At 42.6% G+C, this 25,141-nt stretch overlaps 1 protein-coding gene across 4 annotated transcripts in view; it reads left to right on the top strand.

Moving 5' to 3' along the window:
- Positions 1-25,141, top strand: part of LOC142566061 (HIG1 domain family member 2A) — a 34,213-nt gene that overhangs the window by 4,161 nt on the left and 4,911 nt on the right. Inside the window, exon 3 of one of the 4 annotated variants that reach the window (XM_075676792.1) lies at positions 6,931-12,498. The exons of 2 other annotated variants lie outside the window; for them this stretch is intronic. The gene's annotated coding sequence lies outside the window, so the exon portion shown is untranslated. Of the gene's footprint in view, positions 1-460; positions 975-6,930; positions 12,499-25,141 lie in introns of those variants that run through there. One more of the 4 variants, XM_075676793.1, reaches the window with a different exon arrangement.

The following is a 25,141-nucleotide window of genomic DNA, read 5'->3' as shown; positions in this document are numbered from 1 at the left end:
GACGGCAATATGTGGGTCAAATTCTAGTAAAGAAACCTGCAGATGCAGATGGTCAAAGAGATGCATGTTAAAATTTATGAAAGAAACTTTGCTCTCTGTAATAACTTTATAAGCATGATTATACAAGTTGTAAAGTGCTGTCTAGGGAGTGTTGCACCACAATAATAATTTTATGAAGTGTAGTAACCAAGATAGACGCAAGTAATGTAACAGTGAGAGGAGGGGAGCCACTCTCCCTGCAGCATTATTCTTTTATGTTGCCTTAATCAGTGCTCACAAGTGGCATTTCCTGCCTACTGCTATTTTGTGAGGACTCCTGCCCCTGCGACACCCACCTCTTTCTGTTGTCGCCTTTTTTCTATTGCTGCATGGCACATTTCAAGAGGTGCTTCTGCATGCTCTGTGTGTCAGATGAATTCTTGAGTTGTTCTCACTGATGCTTACTTTTTGTGTGCTGCAGGTGGCATGAATGTGATATGGAGGCACCTAATGAATGCATAGCATCATCTTGGTCGTGCCTACAGGGACTCCTTTGATGTGAAGGGCGCGAGGACTTTTTGAATTTTCAGCTGTTTTTTGTGGTGTAGATTAGTGTTACTCTGCAGACACAATTGTTTTTGAATGGTCTATGCGCCGTGCTTATCTATTTTCAATGTCCAGTGCGAGGGGCCCTTTAAGGTTGTGCAGTAAAACCTCCTGCTAAAAATTCTTATTTAAAGTTTAGTTTGTAGCTTTACTATGAGAAATAGAAGCAATATTTTGTTTGGAATGTATTTTGTTATGGCGCATGCTCATTTATAATGAACACTTGAAGTAACGATGAGGCTGCTTGAAGTATATACACTAGCTAAGCACTCTTCTTTTGAATGAAGAGCTTTCTCTCTTTCTGTCTCTCTTTCTGCTTGAAGGGATGAAGCTGCTTTACTTAAATAAAATATTCATGGTCATTATTGAATTCGACTGCTGACTGGTTGATACTTCTGTCCACTTTAAATCCAAGCACTTTTGGAAGGTGTACATTGCGTATTGGTCTAGCTGGGTGAATCGCTTCGCATACCATTGGGATGTGCCCTGTGGTCTCCAGATTTTTTTTTTTTTTTGCTGCATACACATGCCTCATCTAATTGCAAATATTTGTTGCAGTATGTTTTTGACCTTCGGCAACCAGCATGAGCCTCAAATAGCAAGGCACTTCCCTTCCTGTTATTGCACAAATGTTCCTTTCTAATTTATTTTTTCACATTCTTGTAGATCTCTATGGTCTTTTTAGTTTCCATTCTTTGCATCCACTTTGCTGTCTCTATTTCTCTCACTTTCTTTCTGATTACTTCTGGTTGTCTATCTACACTTTCAATTACCCTGTACTTGGTTGCCAACTTTCTTGGCCTGTTCCTCCATTCTGTGTCCACGCTTTTTAGGTACAGATACTTGTTCACTTTAGCCACCCATTTCTTTTCATTCATGTTCCTGAGTCTTTTTGCATAACTAATTTTGCTCAGCGCTTCTTTGACTTAATCAAACAAGGCCCAACCCATGACCCCTTGCACTGCCTCATTTGTGGTTTTGCCGTGGGTTCCCTAAGCCAACCGGCTTACCAATCTTTAGTTGACTTCAAACCTGACAAAATATCTGATTTTAGGCACAGCATGGCATTTGGGAATGTTAGCGCTGGCACCATGACTGCTTTCCAAATCCCATGCACCACTTCATATTTGTTCTGGCCCCTAAGTGCCCTATGTTTCATTATTGCTGCATTCTGCTTCCCATTTATTTTGAGGTTATTGAGGTTTGAGGGGTGCTCGAGTAAGTCTTTCCTTTGTTTGTGTATATGCCTAGGTATTTATATTACTTGACTATGGGTATGACTTGCTGTTGAAATGACACCACATAGTTATGTGTCACTTCATTAAAGACCATAATTTGCGATTTCTCTGTACTAAATTTAAGGCCTAGATTTGTTATTGCGTTGCCATACATATTGGCCAGTGTCTGTAAATCTCTTTTATTGTCTGCTAGTAGTACTAAGTCGTCCGCATACATCAGTCCAGAGAGCTGCTGTTGCACCATTTGTCCCTTACGCGTGTAGGATAAATCAAATCCTAATTGAGTGTTTGTCTTTCCATGCCCTTAAAATAAAGCGCCAACAACAGTGGAGGCAGAGGGCATCTTTGCTTCAGTCCTTGGTAAATTTCCAGCACTTCATTACAATTTCAGCCTTCCCATACAATTTTTGCTCGGTTGTCTCTATATATGTCCCTCAGCAGCTCCACGAAATCGTTATCTATGCCTTTGTGCTTGAGAATATCCCATAACAACTCCCTGTCTATGCTGTCGTAGGTTCCCTTAATATCTAGAAATGCTATTCATAAAGGCATATTCTGAGTTACTGAAATCTCTATGCACTGAGCTAGAACACAAATATTATCTTCTAAGCGTCTGCCTGGTCTGAACCCGTTCTGTAGTTCCCCCAGTATATCATCTGTTTCCGCCCATTTCGACAATTCTAATTTTATGGCTTGCATTGCCGTTCTGTATAGCACCGACGTTACTGTAACTGACCTGTACGAGCTCGTCCTATCCTTATCATCTTTGCCTTTGTAGATGAGGTTCATATTTCTTCCGCGCCATGCAACTGGAGTTTTCTCCGTTCTAATCACTTGCTCTGTGGCATTAGTCAGCAGTGCCTTGATCTTTGGACCGACCTTTTTGATTAGCTGTATTAGGAGTTCATCATGTCCTACTGCTGTGTTATTAGGGACATTTTCTTCTGCTTTTTTCCAATAAAAGCTTTCTATGCTAAATTTTGATCTCTCAGGCTTCTCTGTTGTTGCTGGATCTGGTTGAGTCTGAACATTTTTATCTGTTTGAGTGCCGAAGTTATCCCTAATAATGTCTGTGTTGTACCGCAGCGCATTGTCGCCTTTGAAGATGTTACCGTCTCATCCCTTATAGCAGTTTATGAATTTTTAGCTGGAGCGCCGAGTGCTCTTGTGTAGTTCCAAAATCTCTTTAGGGTGCCTTTGTCTCTTTTGGTTCACTTGCGCATTTAATTTTCTATTGCACAAGCTCACTTGCCACCCGTTTCTTTTCTCTGTATTTTTTCTATCTAAGGAGCACCTGTTCTTCGTGTAATCCCAACTTTCTGGCTTCTCGGTGATCCCTAGACACCGGCTTACGCTCTTCTGTAGCTTGCTTTACTGCCTTGTTCCACCACTTACGTGGTTTTCTCTTTCCGAACCAACAGTTTTTCTTCCGTGTTGGTCTTATCTCCTTCTGCATAACATCTACCACTTCCTTATATTTGCTGACTGTTGTAGGAAATGCCTCCGTTTTCTCCTCCATATGTTATTTGCAATCTCTGTTTTGCTTTTCATTCATTTTTATAAATTCTGACGCTATTGATATTTGTTTTGTGTTAGTATGTGTTAGTATCTTTCCCAAGTTTTAAGGTTAAATGTTTGTGATTGCTACCCAGGCTATCTTTTCTGTGTTCATCTATCATCATCTGGTCTAGTCATTCGTAGACCATTTCTGAGAGTACCGTAGGGTGTAACCGATATATGACTGCCTATTTCCCCACTGCCACATTACCTGTCTATGACAATTATTCTCCCTGTTTGCTATAATGCTCTGTTCTTTGCACAGATCCAGCACTAGAGAACCGTTGTAATCAGTATATCTGTCTAAATCATGCATGTGCTCATATCTCCCAGTAATATCACCTGGACCGATTTCTTGAACTCATTAATATTGCTTCTAATGCAATCAGTCAATTCGTTATCTTTATCTGTGCTATCACTACCTGTCCATAGGTAAGCTACTCCCAGACATGTCTTTTTGCCTTGCCATGTGCTGCTAATCCATAAATGCTCCTTACATGTCTCTTTTGCCCTTTGCCACTTCAGACCTCGTCTAATTAGCATGCCTGCGCCTTCACCTTTCCTTGACCCAGTCATTCTGTGGCACCCTTCCCATACAAAATTGTCAATAACAGGCGGCTGCTCCAAATCATGTAGCTGTGTTTCGGCCAGGGGTACATGCTAATCACTTCGTCATTCAGCCATGTTTGATTTTCCAGCCATTTTTCCTGCTTGCGACCACCCTGCATGTGTTATGTAACAGATTTTACCTTCTCTATTCTTATCCTTTGTGTGTCTTTTCCTAACTCCTTTTGGTTCAATTGTGCCCTTTCCTGGTGTGTCGCTACATTCAATAATTATTCTTCCTTCCTGAATGCCCAAGACCTGCCTAAAAAAGCTACAGCCCGCACCGCGAATCGACGTCCAACCAGTGCTGCTGCACTTTCACTAAAATGTATCCTGTCACACACAAAAGCACCTTTGCGGCCTGCTCGGTCAATGACAGTAAAATTCATTGCCTTAGTTAGCTTCCAAATTTCCCTGTGTACTGCAAGCACTGTCCTTTCAGTTGCGTACGCCTGCCTTTCAAGCTCCGACACCTTGCACACTGCGATTTGTACTTCCCTTGAAACATTCTGTAGGTCTTTGGCTCCTTTGGCTATTTGCTTCACGATCCCTGCCCCTTGTTCTTGCAGTACGTCAATCACTCCGCCCATTGTCACCACTAGGTGCCTCTTCTCCATCGTGTCCCACATGCGTTCCTTGGCTTTTGCTACCACCTCCATAATCGGTTTTCCGGGAAGCACATTAATCAGCACTTGCTCCCCTGCTCGTACCCTCTGCATTATCACTGGTTCTATGTTTCGCACGTTTGAATCACCAGTATAAACAACTCTATGCTTTTCCTCCACCTCGTCACCGAAAGCTGCAGCAGGGGCCATAATGCCATCCCCCCCGTCTCATCATCACCCTTTGCTTTGTTGCCTTCCACGGCTGGCATGTCAGTGATAGTCCCTTCGTAACCATCACTGATGTTCCCCCCACTGCTTTCTGGCATGATGGTTTCGGCTTCCTTACCTGCTCTCGCTTCATTGCCAGCCCCATTCGCTGTGCTTGCATTGAAGTGTTCACCATTGCTTTGCGGAATGTTGTCCCTCAGCTTCATTTCTACATTAGTTAGCTTTTTTTCTACCTCCTTCCTCTGGTTCTGTTCGCTCTTGATTTCTTTTTCTGGCTTTCCAACCCACTTAGCTAGCTTATCCTTCTCCTGCTCTAGGCGGGCTAGCCATGACCCTAGCACACACATCCTGCAGATAAAAGCTGCTCTGTTCTCTTTGTGTACTCACTGAAACCGCGTTTCTTCCAACACGTAAGAGTGCTCGCACTCAGAACAACGCATGCGTCTGCTTCTCTTAGTACCAACCATCATCTTGTGCTAACAAGGCACAGTACAAAGTAACCCTACTTGTGCAGAAAGCTAAGCAAAAAGCTTTAGGAACTGAAAAGCTTGAAAAATAATTTATAAAGATTGTTCAGGTAACCTAACCCTCCTAAAAACAAATGAGCAAAAACTCAAATAAAAAAACATCGCTTTGGCAGGCTGCTCCTGATGCACTGAGAAGGCTCCTCCACTTGCCACGTCTGTTTCCTTCCTTGTCACTCGAGAGAGTGTTTCACAGTTGGAATTGCTGTGGCGCCATCTGGTGGGTAAAAATCAAAAACACTTCCACTGCTCTTGGTGTCTCAAGCTTAACAGCATCAAATCAAACAACTCTTAATAATAGCCACAAAATATAGCTGAAACTTCTTCCTTAGCAAGAGATGAGATGAAGCGATGGCTGATTTTACCACTTATTTCTTGCTGTCACTGTGGAGAGCAAGTAGCATGAGCGAATTGAGACTGAAGCTGGCGTACTGGTGTCTACCATGTTACACAATTGTGCAGTAACTGACGGAAGCTGCCGTGCAGATTTTTGGGTGGCAAGCGAAGTTTTCTGGATGGCTGGAAACCAGTGACGCGACAATCAACAGTGATAGACCACCCTTTGCGACGGTCAACCCTGTCGCTTGTCGCCGTCACTTGAAAATTACGTGAGCTTAATTGCAGCTTAAGTGTAGATAGAGTGGCTCAAAGGGAGTAAACCAATCTGCTTGTTTCTGAACCCATCACCTGATATCCTGGTGTGAGTTAAATGAATTCAAAGGCAAAATTAGCCTTTAGGAGACATGGCATATGTGTGGGACACACTTGCAAAGCGTACAGCTGTAAAGCCCCCTTGTTTCTTTATTAAGCTTGGTGGGGCGTATGGCATTCAGGTGTGATCAACAGTGGCCAAGCAAAGGAAGCCTGGAGTGCCCGTGTTTCAACAAGGGGCCTCTCATAGACAAAACATCGGCTCCAGGTTTCCCTTCTTCTGCTACTATGTCTGAATGAAAGCGTTTGACTCTTCAACAGATTGTCGATGTGACTTAATAGTGCAAAACGAGGAGTAGTTGGTTCAAATTGGAAAATGTTACAGAAGTCAGTGATCTCAGAAAAGAGAGTTGATGTCAAGATGGCAGACACAGCCTTAAAGGGGCATTAAAGAGAATTATTAAGTTAAGCTGTATACCAGTGAATTGTGCTTGTACAATAAAAAAATGGTTGCTCTTATTGTGAGCAAGGGTTTAGTAAGTCAGAAGACGTAAAAGCAAAAATTGTGTGGGGATGGCACCTTAAGGTTCCTGCATCAGTAGCAGAACTTCTTGCAGATGTTGAGTACCCGCTGTAGTGGTGTAGTGGCTATGGTGTTGTACTGCTAAGCACGAGGTCATGGGATCAAATCACAGCTGCAGTGGCCCAGGTGGTCAAAATTAACCTGGAGTCTCCTACTATAGCGTGCCTCATAATCAGATAGGGATTTTGGCTCGTAAAACCCTAGTGTTTAATTTTCTTTTTAGCAGATGATTGGATAGTGGCTCATTCTGGTTACGATGTGCTATCTTCAGCTTTACTTTTCTTGTATAGAAATTGCTAGTATTGTAAATGTGTTATGTTTATATGCAACCTATTCTTTTCTACATTTCCTAGGTGCTTAAAGGGGCATAAAGAGAAAGTTGATTTCCTCGGTATTAATAAATTACCCTTCTCAATACCTAAAAAACGCAAGTATTACTGTAAAAAGTGTTACTGTAAAAAGCCAGAAAAGGCGCAAGAAGACAGGTGGTGCTGCCGCCTTCAAGTTCCCACACCAGCTCGCCGTGATGCCATAGATTTTGATGGCACCTGCTAGAGCCTAGTTAATTGGATATCAATAAAAATTAATGACATTGTGTTTTAAAGGAACCAGAGCTTGAACTTGACATGTTTCGGGAGCTTTCACTGTGTCAACACGGCCATAATGCAGTAAGATGCTTTGAAATTCGTGACATCACAGTGCTGTACTGGTGCTGAGGTTTCAGCACGAAATTGAAAAGAACTTGAACTTTGACCTTCATTTTCTCTTCTAATAATGATCCTATTATCGCGAACTTAAGGAAAATAGAGTTTTCAAAGAGTACCTTATTAATCTAGGCTGATTTAGTGTTTCTATTTAGTGACCCTTTCAAGGTGGGTGAAATTGATAAATTGCATTGACAGTGAGATATTGAATTGGTTTTGGCACTGCCTTGTTCTTCACCATCACCACGTGACAATATAAGTAAGCCTAGTGAATTTCCAACGACCCTCCGCAGATAATGGAACTTTCAATGGAATAAAGATGCTTCTAGTTCACTTTTAGTAAAGTGCAACATTAAAGCTTTACAGTGTGACCGCTTTTATCAAATGATACTCGCACAGAGTTGTAGCAGCTGAAAGCAACAGCACCTAGCAGCACCACTGATGTGGGCTGTCTGGTTTGACAAATGCAGTCTTCTCACCGTTCAGCTCATCACTCACAATCTGCCGATATCTGGAGCAAAGATCTGTTGATTAAAAATAAGTCTCACCGTGGAGGCAATTCAGAGCGTCATCAAGGCGTGGAAGTGGGTAGACATAAGGTCTCCTCGATTTGGCTGCACTTTCTGCACTAGTTCAGGGGGTGCAGCACTCTAGCACTCGATTTGCCAGTGCAGCTAGCGCCACCTGCACTTCGGCACTTGATTTGACGTCATGCTGCACGAGTTCATGTACACTTCGGCACTAGACTCTCCGCAAGTTCTTTTCTCGTGCACGTAGCGCAAGGCTTTTGATAGCAGACGACATATGCGGCTCCGTGGCCGTGCGGGTGTTGGTAGACGGCATCGACGGCGCCTGCTATTAGTAACGCAGCACGGACGGCAGTTTTCTTCAGGATGTGTACGCAGCATCTTGTTAAGGGCGCATTCCGTGTTCAACTGCTGCTAAGTGCACTGAAGGCCGGGATTTTCCCTCAGGTTACAGTCGTTTGTATTAATTTTCACGAGCTTACCGCTAGCTGGGCGTTAAGTTTGCGCGAAACCACATCGGTCAGTCGTTTGAAACGTTGTGCTATATATGATTCAGAAAGGTGTGGAAACCACGCTTGGTCATGCTTTCTGAATAATGACACACCAACAAAATAACACACCAACAAAAGAAAAGCCACCACCGCCCAGTCGCAGCAGACGAAGGCCTGTACGTTTCTGCACTTTTGTCCTCGATTTGACCGCTGCACCGAAAGCGCTAGTGTCACGCTACACTCACACTTCAAGAACTGGCGCTGCACTTCCGCGACACTTTTCTGAATTAGTGCAAAAGGTGCAGCCAAATCGAGGAGACCTATCTTTATTTGTGATCTTGTTTAGATGACGGTAGTCCACGCAGGATTGCCAGCTATTATTCTTCTTTTTGACCAGAACAAGAGGGAAGCACACTGGCTGGAAGAGTGCTTAATAATTCCCTTGGCAAGGATTTTCTCAAATTCTATCTGCATAACTTATCGCTCAGAAGGCGTCACTTGGTATGGGTGTCAGCGATCAGTGGTTGCATCGCCATTATTTATACACTGCTTCACAATCGTGGTTTTACCCAAAGGACGATCGTTCAGGTTGAAAATATTGGAGTACGAATCGAGGAGGTCACGGAGCTCTGGCAGCTTGGTGAGGTGGGAGGTCCAACGCAGTCACCTTTGCAATGTCATTGGGCAAGACAGGTGCAGAAGGCGCAGAACCAGCGCCGATCGAAGACTGCTCCACAGATAGAAAGGAAATGTGGCACACGCGGGACGGTGACAATGTGGCAAGAGACATGCCTTGACGAAGTAATTGAGGGCGCAGTCCAACATTCATGATGGGAAGACATGTCTGTCTGGCTGTTGCGGAAACGACAGTGTGTGGGAAGGAGACATTGTGGGAAAGCAGGACTGAAGTCGTGGGAAGAAGCACATATGTATGAAGCACATAGTCTCCGCATACAGGTGGACAGGCTGATACAATGATGTAGGTTGCTGCTTGAGGTAGGAGACTAGGTAGGAGGTAGGAGAATAAAATCTACAGAACAAAGCTTAGTTGGGGCTTGAACAGGATGGTCAAGGGAAAAAGGTAGGCCAAGTTGTACAACACCAGCTGAACAGTCAGTTACAGCAGAATAAGTGGCCAAAAAGTCAAGTCTGAGGATCTTATTGTGAGGGAAGTGCTCAAGTATACTAAATAAAACAGGTGTGTGGCGGTTGGCCACACTGACACATGCAGCACGCATTTCAAGCACAGCTGGAAAGTTCCACCATTGGTGACCTGTAGCACACGAGTTGAAGCAGGAGTAAGCACTTCAGGCACGTTCGAAGCTCTACACTCATGATAGAAATTTGCGTGCAAGTGTCGATTAGTGCTGTAACTGGCAATCCATCCACTTCCAGAAGGTTCCAATCAGTAGGCAGGGTCAGCAGAGGAATTTCAGGGTGGGGTGCTGAAGCAGCATCACCTCCAGGAGCTGCCACATTTAGTTTCCTGTCGGAGAGTGGCGATGGTAAAATGGGGACAAGGAGTGACGCAGCTGGGGTGAGCGGTAGTGGTGACTGTGTGGAGACGATGAATGGCTAGTGTCAGTGGCACGAGCTTTGCCAGGTGCATCTTCAAAATCAGCAGAGGGTGCATGCGGGCGAAGATTCAGTGCGGGGCAGCGGTAGGTGGAGAAGGTTGGTTGAGAGTGCACAGGCCAGGAACTTTGGCAGTGGTGAGAGATGTGGTCCACACGTTCGCAGTAGAAGCAGATGGGTCTATCCGCATGTGTGTGCAATTTGACCAGGTTGCGATAGCCCGGGTAGGCACAATACTGGCTTTGATGAACAGGGACAGAGGCAGCAGAAAAAACGGAAGTCAGGACAGTTGGCAGAGCAGTTATATGGCAGACCCACATTGACTAGCTCTTGGCGAATGACCATTTGGATAAGGGACACGAACGGTCAGGAATCGTCTTTTGACAGTTTCTGCTTGAGTGGCAGGAGAAGCTGCTTCACTTTCTCATCTGACCATAAGTACGACATTCTTGTAGGAGGAGGGCGCACATGAAAAATGAAGCTCTTCACATGTATATGAAGCAATGTTATTCAGTAGACGCATAAACTGCTGTGCTATGCAGCGGCTCTTCGCGTCTTCAAAGCGGTGACATTCAGATATGATAACAGTGACTGTCATTTAAGTTCTTGTAAATGAGAAGGTTAAACGTGTCCTCTGCGATACCTTCCAGGGCGTGGGACTTTGTCTGTTTCTGCCATGTTTTCATCCACAATGTGGCAAAGAGCGAGAACGTCCTGGATATACGCCACGTACGATTCAGTCCGTGTGTTGTAAAGTCCTTCTTGGCAGACCGTTGCTGCCAGTTTAATGGATTGATTTTTGAGCTTGCAATGATGAATAAATGATGGCAGTTCACATCACTGATTGTTAGTCAGCATCCAAAATAGAATTTTGCTTATGCTTAATGAATAATTTAGCTATACCACATCATCACCTCCGTTTTGTTTGCCACAGCTTGTGTGAAAACTTTTGTCCCAGGTGGGGGGACTCTGTCAGGCATGTCTGCCTTTTGTCCTCTCTTCCTAAGTGTAATCATACACCTGAATAAAATCAATTCAATGTTATCTGTCTGGCTTCTTAAATTCCTTGCAAAATGAACACAAGTGCCACCAAGGTTGATGTGCGTTTTAGTTCGCAGTTGCCTTGGCTAAACTGTCATACTTTGGAGGAAAACATTGTCTTGGAAATTTTGTGTGCCCTTTGTTATTCCTTCGGGTTAGTTATGGTAGTACTAGAGGCACTTTGAAAGCTGAAAGCAGGTAAAGTATTCATGAAGGGGGGCACTTGCAACTCAATACCTTAGCACAATTAGCGGAAATGCCATTACAGGGGCCCTGCAATGCAGGTTGAGCATGACAGTTAGCTGTTAGCATAGTATGGGTATTGGTGATGTCTCAACAGTCAGACGCTGGGTCCACATTTGTGGACTCAATTTGTTTTTGTGGGTTCTGTCGAGTGGTGGCCAAGAAAAAACAACAGACATTGAAGTTTGGATGAAATTGAACCCCCTGCGTAATCAATATGTCTTCATTTCACTTCCAATATGCTCTGTACTGCTATAGACAAGCACTTAACTGAATGCACTGCCATGTTTGACGCAATGTTCGACCTGCCACACTACAGCAGCAACATAGAAAAATTTCTCTTTGCTAGTAATGCATGCAGTTGGTAATGAAATTGTGCATGTGCTTTAACACTGTGATTGAATTTTTTATGCAGAAATGGAGCATTACTGACTGCACAATAGATATTTAACTGCTCTCCCAACTATGATAACTCATCAGAATATGCACAAAGCACCATCCTACCACCTTGTCTTTTTTACCGGGGAGTGTTGAGTGCTTTGGAATGAATTGTGTAAATTCGACGCATTTATAGACAACCCATCATAATTTTTATCTGAAGAAAGTATTTTAAATTTTATTGAGGCCCTAAAATTTTTTTCTTGATACCTGAGAAACATGCTGAAATGAGTGTGATGACTGACTGAGATATATTCCCAAATAGCTTTTTGAAAAGGTCCTAATGTGAACAATGATACAGTGAGCGCAATATCTTCTTTCCCTGCTCCCCCTGAACTCGTTGGTTCCCCTCAGCTGGGGCAGTGCTGATAGCAGCAAAGTTCTTAGACATATTTCAGTTTCACAGCTCCCTATGCATGCTGACTGGCTGGTGTGGCCGCAGCGACTCTCTCGGGAACTACCGGTGCTGCAGTCACGCCTTTCGTCACGTGCTGTGCATTGTCTGCTCCTGCTGCGATGCATCATTTGCCCCAACTGGCCTGTACCGCTTGTCCATTAGTAAATGTGTTTTGTCAAAAAGCTGTTGTGCTTAAGTAACACAGACTTCACTGTCTCTGTGTATCTGTGTCGGTATGTCTTGCAGTCTCTGCATGCATGGTGCTTCTTCTGCCGTATGATAGCTGTGATGGGTCGTTTTACCGCCCCTACCCTGTACTGCTTGCTCGTCAGTGAATGTAGCTTAGCTGCCCTGTCAATATTTTAGGCCAAGGATGATGCGAAAAAACATTGCTCTGTACCGACCTTGAAAGACGTGTTCAAGCTGAAGCTGTACTGTATGAATGAGTGGTCGTACGCAATGATTCTGCTGTCCAACCAACTTTTCGAAATTAAAAGTCCCTCTGCCCTACTCAGTGTTTTTTTCTGGCAGCTCATTCTTAACATGTGTAGTAGCGACAAGCACCTGTGCAGACGCAGTGGCATTATGAGTGAATGTCTTTTTACAGTAATGGATATAAAACGATGTACGTTCAATGTGATCCGCAGGAAGTGGCAAGAACCGATTGCAAAACTGAACATTCATAGGTCAAAGATTTATTTTATTTTTGAGGAACAAAATTGGCAATGAACATTGTGACGACTTTTATTTACTTGAGCATCCTTCTTTTTTTCAAAGTAATTCTGCCTTTTTTCTGGTGGTGCACGTGGTCTGTAAAGAATCATCCTAATGTTTTTTTTTTTTCAAGTACATGTGCATGATCATATAAAACTTGATTAGGCATGTCAAGGTTTACAAATCACATCCAAATGCAGGCACTCACAGATAGTGTCTCTACATAGTTTCTCAAACCTGACTGGGATGTTTCAGAATAAATAGCCAGAAACTGGATTTACTGAAATGCATGTGACATAAATTTTTAATTCTGTACGTGTTCAATGATGGTCAATATCAGGATGGTTTTGAACAACCTCATATCTCTGTGAAGAGGCTTGTGGCGGTTGAGAATCATGTACATTTGAAGCCACAGGCATTTTTCTTCACAATATATTGCCCATACATGTTTCTGGTGTCACTTGAGTGTCCTGTTTGGAGGCATGCTCAAATGAGGTTGCCTCTGCAGATGGAGATAACATTCACACACTTCTGTAAGTAATGTGCACCACACTGTTTGTGGTGCAAATATGATCGTATATGTTGTCCTTTTACTTTGGCTTGATCTTATGCACACCCGTTTTCCAAGATGAATTCTTCTCTAAGGATTATTTCATTACGCTTTTGAGGGTAGTGTAGCCGCTAGATATAGCATTTTGGGGATTTTGTTGTAGCCTTTCATGCAGAAAATCGGGTGCGGTACTCTTGAAGGACAACAGTTTTCATAATTTAAAAGACGCCCACCTACGAGTTGCCTCATATGTATCCACATAGCACTGCAGTGTGGCATCGTCTCAATAAATCCAAGCTTTCAGAGCAGAGAAGGCAAAGTCACGGTTGTGAGCTTGTTGATCACAGTCAGTAGCACATATTTAGAACGCAAGCACAACAATATTCCAAGGACAATTGGTTTGAACCTGAAGCGCTTCACTGCAAGCCTCTGCCGAAGTCTCTGTTGACACTCAAGCTCTTTTTCTCGGTGAACTTTGCTTTTGCATCACATTTCTTGACTTTGAGGTGCATTTATGAAGACCAGGAAAAATTAGGTCGAGGAATCACGCCGCGAACCAGCGTCCATATTTCTCGCAGGGAATGAATATATCTTTGTTTTCAAGAGTAACGTTTGCAAATATTGATTGTCATCCTCAACATGACATTCACACACTTTGGACTTATCTGAGAGATATTCCTCCTTTCAGCATAGCATGTGTTTCCATATATAAAACTCTGCCGTTGTCGCAGTGTTAATAGCACCAGTGTCAGTATGCATCTGGCTGCTGGAGCAGCCATAGGCAAAGCAGGACTGCATAGGAAACTTCCTGCTATGAGATGGCGAAACGCTTCTGTGGAAAACTTTTCACTGGTCAGAACTGCTCCACATCACACAACACCAATAACATAACGACAGATGATAGAGCATGACTGAAGTGAATACAGAAGTGAAAGCAGAAGTGAAACCACAAGCACCAGAAGTGATGAAAGATGCAATTGCTGTATCCCTAATTCATGTGACCACCACTTTGGCCATTTCCTGAGCGGAGCTGTGAAACTGAAGTATCTCTAAGCATGTTGGATAGCAGCGCATAGCTTATTGCCTCCTTTCTTTTTCTTCTTTCCCGAGTGTGCTTACAAGGTTGGCATCTCACAAAGCGGCTTGGGAGTGACAATGGAGCAGTGGCAGGATGGGTGGGTGGTGTTAACTGCCACTTCCCTATTTCCCAGATCTGGAAGGGTGCACATGCATGCATTTGCTTGCAAGTAGTTCATGGCCATGTATCCAATAGTTGTTGTCTATGGGCCACCACACTGGCAGTAACTTCAGTGATGTAATATATGGTGGAAGAAGACTGGGTGCCTTGAAAGATGTGGGAGATAGTAAGCAATCTATTGTACAAGATGGGAAGCCCCCTACTGCATGCAGCAGAATAATATTTCTGTCGCATGCTGAAAGTTGGAAGTTTACTTATAGATGGTTATACAAATACAAATTACACACTTTTGGGACCCATCAAATTTGTTAAAGGGTCCCACGAATTGCTAGGAAGAAAGCTTCTATGGCTGCTGTTATTTATACGGCATAATTACATAAAACAAAATCTGCTGAAGTAAGACAGGAAAATAAGGTAGCAGAGAAAACTTTACACACACATTATAAATTTTGTAACAATTTTCTTTTTACATTGTCAAAACTATCTTTAAAAAAAAATTTAGGATGTGTGCATGCATGCATGCACACATCCGTTACACATTGTCAATTAGTGATTGCTTTAATTTTTTAAGGAATCTATGCAGTCTCCGTAGTAGAATTTGCTTACTATCAAGCCTGTTCCAAACTTGTTGTGCCTGTAAACTGTAATGTAGCATGACCCTAATTAGTACTTACTCTAGGCAATAAAAATGACAGTGTGATGCATTTGCAACAGTATGAAGTAAGGGGCAAAGTGAGACTATTGTCAAGATGAGTTTTTCTTTAAATATTTGATGCATTCAGGAGGCGATATTGTATGCATATGTTGTCAAATTGTAAACATTGAGGGCGTTTGGGGTTCTAAATAAATCTTCTCTTAATGTATGTATAATGGGGTCCCATAATCTGAAGAGCTCTTTTTAAAACTGCAAATGCAGAAGACAAGCGAGTTTTGTGTGTGCAACCCCAGATCGGGGCTATGCAGTAATTAATGTGACTGAACAAATGCACAGTAAAAGTTAATAGTTATTATGTTGGGAGTGAAACATTTTCGACATTTTGACGGCACGTGCAAGCCATACGAAACCTTAGAACTACAGAGCGCACGTAAAGGCAGAATATTAAATGGTTATCAACAATAACACCAAGACATTTTGTCTTAGTAGATTGTTTTATAGGATAATTATTGTAAATGATGTCTGAATGTGTAGTCATTTTCTTTTTTTGACAGTGAAATAACATAAAAACTGTCTTTGTTAGGTTAAGGTGAAGAGCACTTCAATGTGCACTTCATTCATTTTCGTGATTCAAAATTTGTCATTCTGTGTTAAGCTTTTTAATTAGGTTGCATTCATCACGATCAGCTATTATATGGGTAGTATCGTCTGCATAGAGTACTTGGGTAGCACACACAAGTTAGGAAGTGGGAAATGTCGAGGTTAATAAGCATGCTGTTGGACTGAAAATCTCCTAGTTGAACAGTCTCTTGATGATCTTCTAAGTAACTGCAAATTAACATAAATGGTATTCCATTAATTCTATAGCGAAGCAGTTTATCTTTTAGTATAAAATGATTAAGAGAATCAAAAGCGTTTGCAAACTCCATGAACTATCCTGCAACTTGATAAGCACTTTCTACTGATTTTTTAATTAAGTCTGTAGATGTTGAGACTGCGGTTTGTGTGAAAAGGCCTTTTCAAAAAGCAGATTGGTTCGCTGCAGCATTGTGTACACATCGGGAAGCTTTTTTTTTACCATGTTCAAAAAAGCGTTTCAAGGCTTTTTTAATCTGCCATGCAATGTGTATTCCTCACTGATTACATCATAGGAAGCCAACAAACACTGACACCAATTACAGCATAGGGGAAATTACTTGTGCTTAATAAATGAAATAAAGAAAGGATAAATTAATGGAAATTAAAGTGGATAAAAAAACAACTTGCCGCACGTGGGAACCAAACCCACAACCTTCGCATTTCGCGTGCGAAATGCGAAGGTTCTTGTTTCTCGTTTATTACATAACAAGGTCTGAAATCAGGTAGCATGTGTGGGTTTATTGACCAGTTGCCTTCACCCAAAAAGATCACGTTCTCGTGACGCCTGCGGCAAAAAGGACGTTCCACGTCCGCCGCCAAGGTCTGTGAGTGGTGGCGCTGGCTAACACTCCCAGGGTTCTACTAGGACACATAAATACCCAAGAAAAGTGGAAGGGAAAAGGGCGCCGTGGTAGCTCAATTGGTAGAGCATCGCACGCGAAATGCGAAGGTTGTGGGTTTGGTTCCCACCTGCGGCAAGTTGTTATTTCATCCACTTTCATTTCCATTAATTTATCGTTTCTTTATTTCATTTATTAAGCACAAGTAATTTCCCCTATGTTGTCCTTGGTGTCAGTGTTTGCTGGCTTCTTATGATATGACTAATAAAAATTGGGCCCCTCAGTTAACCCTCTTTCTTCACTGATCACAGTGGCATCTGGCAGTGGTTTTAGGCAGCAAATGTGACGAGGTATGCTCTTCACTGTGATTGCCTGGGACATATGTGCATTTTGCACATATGTTCTGCATTGTTGGCAGATGAATGCAAAAAAAATAATAATGCACACAATTTGTACAGCCATTTCTCTAACAAGCAAGCACTAAAATGCACATTAAAATGCCCAGAAAAAAAAGTTGTGACAGGGAAGCAATAGGGGGAGCTGCTGACCACTCCAACTCAAAGCAACTATCGGGATCTCTGGATACCCTCTCAGGCTTCCCACACTACAACTGAACTTTAATTTTTGCTACTTCTCTGAACTGAAAGCAACCTGACCCATCTCATTTTTCTAACAGCGACCTACCCTTTCTTCCTCACAAAGGAATAACCTGAGATCAGGAACTTGTGCTCAGCGTTCGCTTCACCCGCCTGCCATTCGGTAATGTCAGTGTGGGTCCACAAAACAATGCTGTAAGAAAGTGCAAGCACCAACTGCTCTGACAAGGCCACCTTGGCTATGGTATACATTTATGAATATTCTAATCATTGGTAGCAGCTTATGATGTACTGGGGAAGTGAAATTAGGAGGACACTTTTCGGAAAGTTTGTATCACTTTTGAATTTTGAGCTTGAATAACTTTTGTTTGCATGGGCCAATTTTAGCACTCTTTTTTATTGAACTTGAGACCATACAAGGAATTCTTTAAAGCAAAATTATTTATAGTCAACATCATAGTGCCACTTAGCAGTACATGTCAGTAGATAATTTTCATGCGTTGTCGATGCAGTGTTGTGCTTTGCTTTGGGAGGGTGGGGGGGGGGGGTTAGATGTTATGCAGGCAGTTTTAGCAATGTCACTTTAAGAGCTGTGAGCAGAGGCTCTTTGTGCCAAGTGCTTCAAGTGGCCAAATTATGCAGCTGTGTGGCTATAAGTTGGTGCTGTGTTTGCTGCACTGTATATTTAAAGTTCTCCAGGCTAGTTCTGCTAGCCTACTAACTGAAAGCCTGTGTTGCTAGAGAATGCCTCTTGCTTTACCTTTTACTGTTGCTAACATGAAAATGTAGCAAAATACATCAGCTTCACAAGAGTCCAAAATGATCTGTGAAGTTGCAGTGCCAAGGTGAACCACTAGATGTAAGGAACAAAATATGGCACATACCACATTTTACATACAGTGATATACAGTTGAGTTCTTTGATTCTACCTTGGTGTGACATGCTACTTTGTTTAAATTATCTCAAGTTTAAAATAATGCATTAAACGTTTACACTAAATGAACTTTACTTATTGGAAATATGTAATTATGATGACTTCTACCTGCCCTTATAAGCAGGCGCTTCTTAAACCATTGTGCATGGCTGTAAAGCCTGGTCAGGAGTATTGCCATTTTTACTTTCATAGCTTCTCAAAAGCATTTTCAAGATCCTCTAGAATTAATTTTTAACACTGCCCAAATATTAAATTAGACAACAATTGAAGAAGCAGTAAGATAAATTATGGCTAGCAGACATTTTTCTTTTATTAGTGCAAATACTAGTTGCATCTGGTTTGCTACCTCATATGAGGGTAGGTGGAAAGTGGTTAAAAGCGTGGGCAGGGGGAGGATAGAAAAGAGAAACTGGCTAGCACTTGTGACGCTTGCCACCAGGCAAACAACTGTCTTTTGCATTTTTTGTGAACATCTTTGCCATTTTTTGTGTACATGCTTATGGAAAACAAACGTGTTCACAAAGCTCATTCCCCCAGACTTTATAGGACTGCACATTTGTGGATCAATCACCTCAGCTATTAATAATTCCTATGTTTGGAGTGCTTTAGCTAGTACACATTGTATTTCTAGGAACCAATCAGTGCCTCTGTTATTATTATTTTTCAGTTCTTTTTTCATTCCCCTCTAATGCCTTTGGTCCTGAGGGTAAAGTGAATAAATCTTTGACATTAGACATGGTCTTTGCCTGTCAAGTCTGCAGCCTACAATGCATTTCTGCAAAGCCTTAAAACAATTTTGTGTATTTTCAGTGAACATCAGTCAGTGAGGGGTGAAATTTATTGCAATCATTACTTTGTGCTTTGCAATGTAGATATAGGCCCATAACTTTCCATCATTATTTCAAAATTGAAGGCATTTTGCTGTCTCAGGGATGCTGATTTCAGCTAGGTCGTATATGCTTGAGTAAGACTTGTTGGCTGAGTTGGTACAGGTTCATCTTAGTATAAATGGCATAAAATGACAACAAATATGAATGACAAGTTATAGGCAGTTATTTACTTTTATTTGTCTTGTTTTGTGCCATTTCTACCAGGATGCTTTAGGAACCTCTTTCTGAGGGTCCTCTGATGAAAGTTTGCTGACTTCACTCAGCTGTATGAAGTTGTGCACAGCTCTTTTAGTCTGTTAAAGACGTGCTAGGAGCATTTATTAGTCCACTGAAAGCTCCATTACGTGTAAGAATAACTAAAAATGAGATGAAAACATTTAGAAATCTGCTCAAAGGTCTGTTATCTGTTGAGTGAAATTTTGTTGCTAAACTAACATGAAATCCACTAGACCTAAAGGAATATGTGCTAAAATAGCAACACTGCTGGGCAGCATCGCCTTCTTTTGTGCACTGTTTGCACACACATGGAGACAACGCTGTTTGAATTTCAGCCACAGTAATTAGTGGCTTCATAGTCACTGTTGTGTGAAAGCTGTATGGCAGAGACATAATTAGCATTGCCTTCGTATGTTCATTAATTTCTACCAAATGTTGTATAAATAAGAGCACTAGCTCTACATGACTTAAGCCTAAACTGCTGGTTCATTCAATCCAGATTTCGCACATAGGTGGCGTTTCACTGTGAATTCAGTTCAGCTGCTTTAATTGCCCGTTTCATCTAGGCCAAGTCAAAAGTACACATTATCTGACACAATGCCAGATGCTGATGCCATCTGTAGTTATAGCGAGATGCAGTGCACACGTTGTTTTGGTTTGCTGCGGTGACTTAGCATTTAGTTGATAAATCAGGGTTGAAATTTTGATGTTTTTCAGTTCAAATCTTTACTTCAAGAGAATTTGGGGGTCTCTCAGGCAAAAAGCAGATGCAGCATACATGTATAAGTTTTATTGGATGGCAGTGGTTTCACTGGCTAGATGTATGCACTTACACAGGGCAGCACGAGAAGCAGCATTTCTAATAGCAACTTGCAAAGGAAAATACAAATGTTTAAATACTTCAATGCACAGAGCTAACAAGGGTAGTGTTCTCATGAAAACATATATTTAAAAATGCGTAACAATGCAATGCACGAAGCTAATGAGCAGCATCCTTTTTTCGGCAGCAGGACGGTATGAAATTAGAATGTTAACATACAGAAGGAATCAATGCCTTTGTTTTCTTCTATGTCCTTGACATAGTGATATCCTTGTATTCATATTCGTTCAGCAGTGATAGAAAAATGTATTGCAGTGATTGTAAAATAAATGGCCCAGTTTTTGACATGCAAGGAGCCACAGATGCCCAAATCGCTCTGTTGGATATATAGGTTGGAAGTTTTTAAACGGAACAATTTGGATGACTAGAAAAGAATAAAGTTAACAAAACTGAAACATAAGGGTGGTAGTTTGAGCCTGTTGGTATTCCATAAGGGCGTCTAAAGAAGTGCAAACTTGACAGACAGCAAAAAGGCACATGCACATAAGCTTTTGGTTGAGTATGTGCCTTTTTTTTTTGTCTGTGTCTACATTGTGCTTTTTAGTCATTCTTACAAGAAACTTTTTTTTTTTCATACTGATCATTTCAGCTCAATGACCACACCAAGTGTAGGTTTCTTTTATGGCCATTTCTGATTATGATGGGAAAGCGTCAATTGGCCCATTGAATGAAAAATCTGGCGGCAGCTGTAGAAGCAAAACAACACCTAACTTCCCTTTGGCTGCGAAGCCACATTACAAGCCTGCGAGGCATGCTCGTGATGCTTACTTGTGCTTGCTGGCTCTGTACTTGATGGAGCAGAGCAGGCAAAAGGCGAAACATCTGCTGCCGCAGTATTGCGTGAAGGGAGAGGGCATCGCCGCGACGCCACATTAACCTCGCTCTTGCTCTCAAAAGCCTGTGTTATTCGCAAGTTCCTTGTTCGTGCAAGCTCTCGCCTGCATTATAACTGCGCCTTAGTAAGGCCAACTCAAAACGTGGCAAGTGTCTTAATGTGCTCGCTTGCCCGCGAGGAGTTCGCAACTCGAAGGACTGCTCTGTGGCATTCAATTGGACATTAATGCTTTTGCATTCACAACTCGTAAGAAGTGCTTAGGTGTCCTCAGAATTGTTGCTCATTTTCTTGCTAACAGTGGTGTCTTTGTATGTTTTCCCTCTTGAAAGCCGCACTGATATTTGGAAAATATTTTTTTTAATACGTCTACAGGCCTTTTTCTCCACAAAAAAAGCTTGTGTACCTTTTAAAAACAGCCATGGTCAAATTAGAGGCTGAGTTTAAAACCGATGCAGCATTAATGGGAGTGAACCATACCATTTAAAGGCATCGGCCACTTCAGCATTCTGCACTTCAAAGAATAAGCTACTTTATCATGTTTGCATAGCATCTGTGTGTGCTGTCAGATTTTCATTGAAAACAATGAAAATCGAGCAGCATGCAAAGTAGTGACATTTCAGTATATAGCTGTTCAATAACTTCCATGGGTACGATGGCGAGTCATTTTTCTGAGCTCTGAAGGGCCTGCGAAATATGGAACAATGACATAACTGCATGCTTTCACGTCTGCATTCCTGTGCTCCCAGTTGTGTTTCTAAATAATGAAGCCCACATTTATGTTGAAAGCTCAGAAGTGTTTGCATACCTTTGATGCTACTATACCAGATTGTCAAATTTGGTAATGGAAGAATTTTGAGCCAATCAAACAGGCTTCTGGGCACCTCCGATTGGTTCAGAATGTCACCATTACAGAATTTGAGAATGCCCAGAATAGCACCCCAGGTCAGCACTGGTCTATCTCTTATAATTTAGGACTATGACCAATTTGAATCTTCAAAATGAAGACGTTGACATGCACTGAATGGCATGTCCTACCACTTTTTATTTTTCATTGGTATGCGAGCTTCTTTATTTAAATAACACAATTGAGAGTGCTGCAATCCAGACATGCAAGCGCGCAGTGAGACCTTTTCTTAACATTTTGCAGGCTTTTTTTCAGAACTTGGAAGAAACACTGTCGAAAAAGATGACGTGAGTCAGTTTGAGATTAGGGACTTGACCTCGCTGTTATTTTGTGACCCAGTTTAGGCGACTATAGCATAGCGTAGGACGAGCCCACACCTGCTGTATCGGCCAATAACCGGAAATGAGGCACGCATATGGGTTCCGCGAAGAGGGAACGCGGGCAAAGAGAAAGCGGATTAGTAGCTGCACCGTAGAAAAGGCACTAGAACTGCACCCCCGCTCGGAACAAAAGGGTAGAAGGCCCGAACTGAAGGGGCGCGTTCGGGGAGACGAGCGTGAAGATGAAAGGAAGGGGGGGGGGGGGGTTACCGCCTTGAGGTCACCGCCACCACTAATGCCCATGCGCTCCCCAAATGTCCCGTCGACCGTCTCGGTCACGGATATTGAGCGACTCGACGCTGCCCAGCCGGTTTGATGTTTGGCATCCGCGGGCGCCTGCTAAGGATTCCCGTGAAAATGGCGGTAGCTTTACCACTTAGCCGGCTACGGCCGAGGAAGGCTTTTGTGTGCGATTGCCATCGGGTCCCAATTATGGTGTTTGTATTTCAAACGAACCGGCACACAGCTGCACGGGAGACAGATTTCTCAGTACTGGCAGGGTAGCCCACTGTCCGGCGGATATGCAGTTAATAGAGAGGTTTAGCGTGTCCGGTATTCGGGCAAGCGCGGGCGGTTTTCCGGTTTAGCGGGGGCGTCAAGGTGAGCGGCCAGATTGGTGGCGCCAGCTGGTGGCGCAAAGCTCAACCACACAAACACAGAGCTAATTACTGTATTCTGCTTAGCTGCTGGCGTAAATTTTCGACAGTGGCGTAATCGTGTTCACAATTACGCCGCTGCCAAAAATTTGCACGAGTGGCGAAGTAAGATATGGTGAGTTACTGCAGCTTTAGCTATGCGGTTGTCTGGTTGAGCTCTACAACACCAGGCGGCTTCACCGCTCACGTTTACGCCCCGACCATCCGGTAATCCGCCGAAACCGCTCCCGTTTACCGGAATAGCGTACGAGCTAAAAGTCTCTAATAATCCGCGATTTCACGGAACATGATCGGCAGCTTGCATGGCGGCCGTTTGCATGTGAAAAGAGGGAAGACATCAGGGGCCGATACTCGCAGCCCAACGTAGGGGAGAGGGAGGTGGCACGTGTGTTTGGGAAATCCTATCCCCTGGCGTGTTCTAAAGAGTGCCACTGTTTCCACCAATGCTGTGTGCGGCACGAAGGTGGTTGTGCTATTGGTTACAATGATGTGAACTCGCATGTGTAATTGGCTGGTTTGCGAATCCTTTGTACAACTGAGGGCTTAAAAAGTCATGTTTGGTTGTGTGGGGGGAGAGCGGAGCTTCGGGCTTGGACTCGAACAGACGCTTCGGCGTTTGAATAAAACGTCACTTCGTCGGACAACGGCTCTTCCTTCGCGCTGCCACCGTGCACTCGAATCATCGAGGGGCGCCGACTTCGGACCTTCAACACCTTCCCTCCTTGACTACCGTTGAAGCTACGAGAGGACAAAGGGAAAGGAAATTAACTACGGGGAAACACCCAATGAAATCGTTAGGTGTTTTTGAGGACACTACAATTTCTCAAGTCCACCTTATGCCCTGAAATGAAAATTTAAAATTTTGCATGATTAAGCGTAGCTAACTACTGAACTAATTGCACTTCAAAAAGGAGCCTGAGTAACTAGAAACGACTATGAACACTATGCATCGGGCCTCACTTATCTAAGGTGTACCATTCAATTTAAAGTTTGGTTCTTGTTACGTGAAACACCCGGTATATGTGCTTCACAGCAGCCGCTGCTGATGAATGTCATTTCAGGTGTGTTCACTTCAAGTCAACATTGTTGTTTGCTTTTTTGCCTTGCTTTGGTATCCCATTTCTGGAAAGATGCAAAATGAAGTTGAAGTTTGTTCATATTTTTTTACCGGTAGGAGGCAGGCCTCAGTCTGGTGGTGTACCGCCTTGTGCATCCCTTCTTCGGTTTGTACTCAATAAACCGAAATAAAATTATTATTATTATTATTATTATTGTTATGTTGTACATGAGGATCTGAGACACGATGACGCAGGCTGGTGATGAAAAGAGATTCGCAATCAAACAACTCATTTAAAGAAACTTCTTGAGTATTAAACAAATGAGAGAACATTTTCTTCTAGCATGCAGATTAATAAGAGTTAGATTAAACTTCATTAAACAAACGCTAGCTGTACGGGAATGAGTAGAAAGGATAAAAAATAAAACAAGCTGATTGGTTTTGGGTGGATTCTGTGGTATTTGCAAGTACATTTTGGTCTGCTGTCTTCATTGCTGATTCATATTTGAGGTTAGTCTGACTATTGCTTTGCATACAATAGTCCTAATTGTGGTAGGGCCTAAGCAAAGTCTCTGTCTATGTGATCAAGTGTCCGATTTTCATTGTTAGTAATGTGATTAACATGCACATGCCAGGAGAGGACATCAGTTATGCAAGTACGAGGCCACAGTGTGAAGCAAAATTTCGTTTTGTATCTGTAAGTGGTAGGCAGGTGTGACCAGTAGGGAATATGGTACTTTAAATTTACTTGTGTTGATAATCATAGCCAATGTGATCAGCAGTTACACGCATGCAAGTTATCAAGGCTAGCGTCGAGGAGAGAAATCGTCACGGTTATTTTGCGGCAAATGACACTGTCGTCTGTGGAAAATACTTTAACAGGGTTAATTTTGGTAGAGAGGTTGTTAATACGTACACACACACGTGCACACAAGCACACACAGGGTGTTCTATTTTATCAGTAACAGAATTTTCAAAAAGCACTCCTGACATTTAGCACAATTATACTACTTGAGCTAGATTACTTCAGAGGCAGACGTTATTTGCGCAAGAAATAAAAGTGAATGTCAGACTAATTAAAATATATTTGCTAATTAACTATTCCCTTACCATGCCCACAAAGCATGGGTCGTAATTGTCTCATACCTATTGCGCAATAATTTAAGACAACAGGTCTTACAGATTTGCTGTGTCATCTAGTTTAT

Source organism: Dermacentor variabilis, unplaced genomic scaffold (assembly GCF_050947875.1).
Source record: "Dermacentor variabilis isolate Ectoservices unplaced genomic scaffold, ASM5094787v1 scaffold_12, whole genome shotgun sequence".
Lineage (NCBI taxonomy): Eukaryota > Metazoa > Arthropoda > Arachnida > Ixodida > Ixodidae > Dermacentor > Dermacentor variabilis.
The sequence above is the reverse complement of the archived record's forward strand: the minus strand, read 5'-3'. Positions and strand labels throughout refer to the sequence as shown.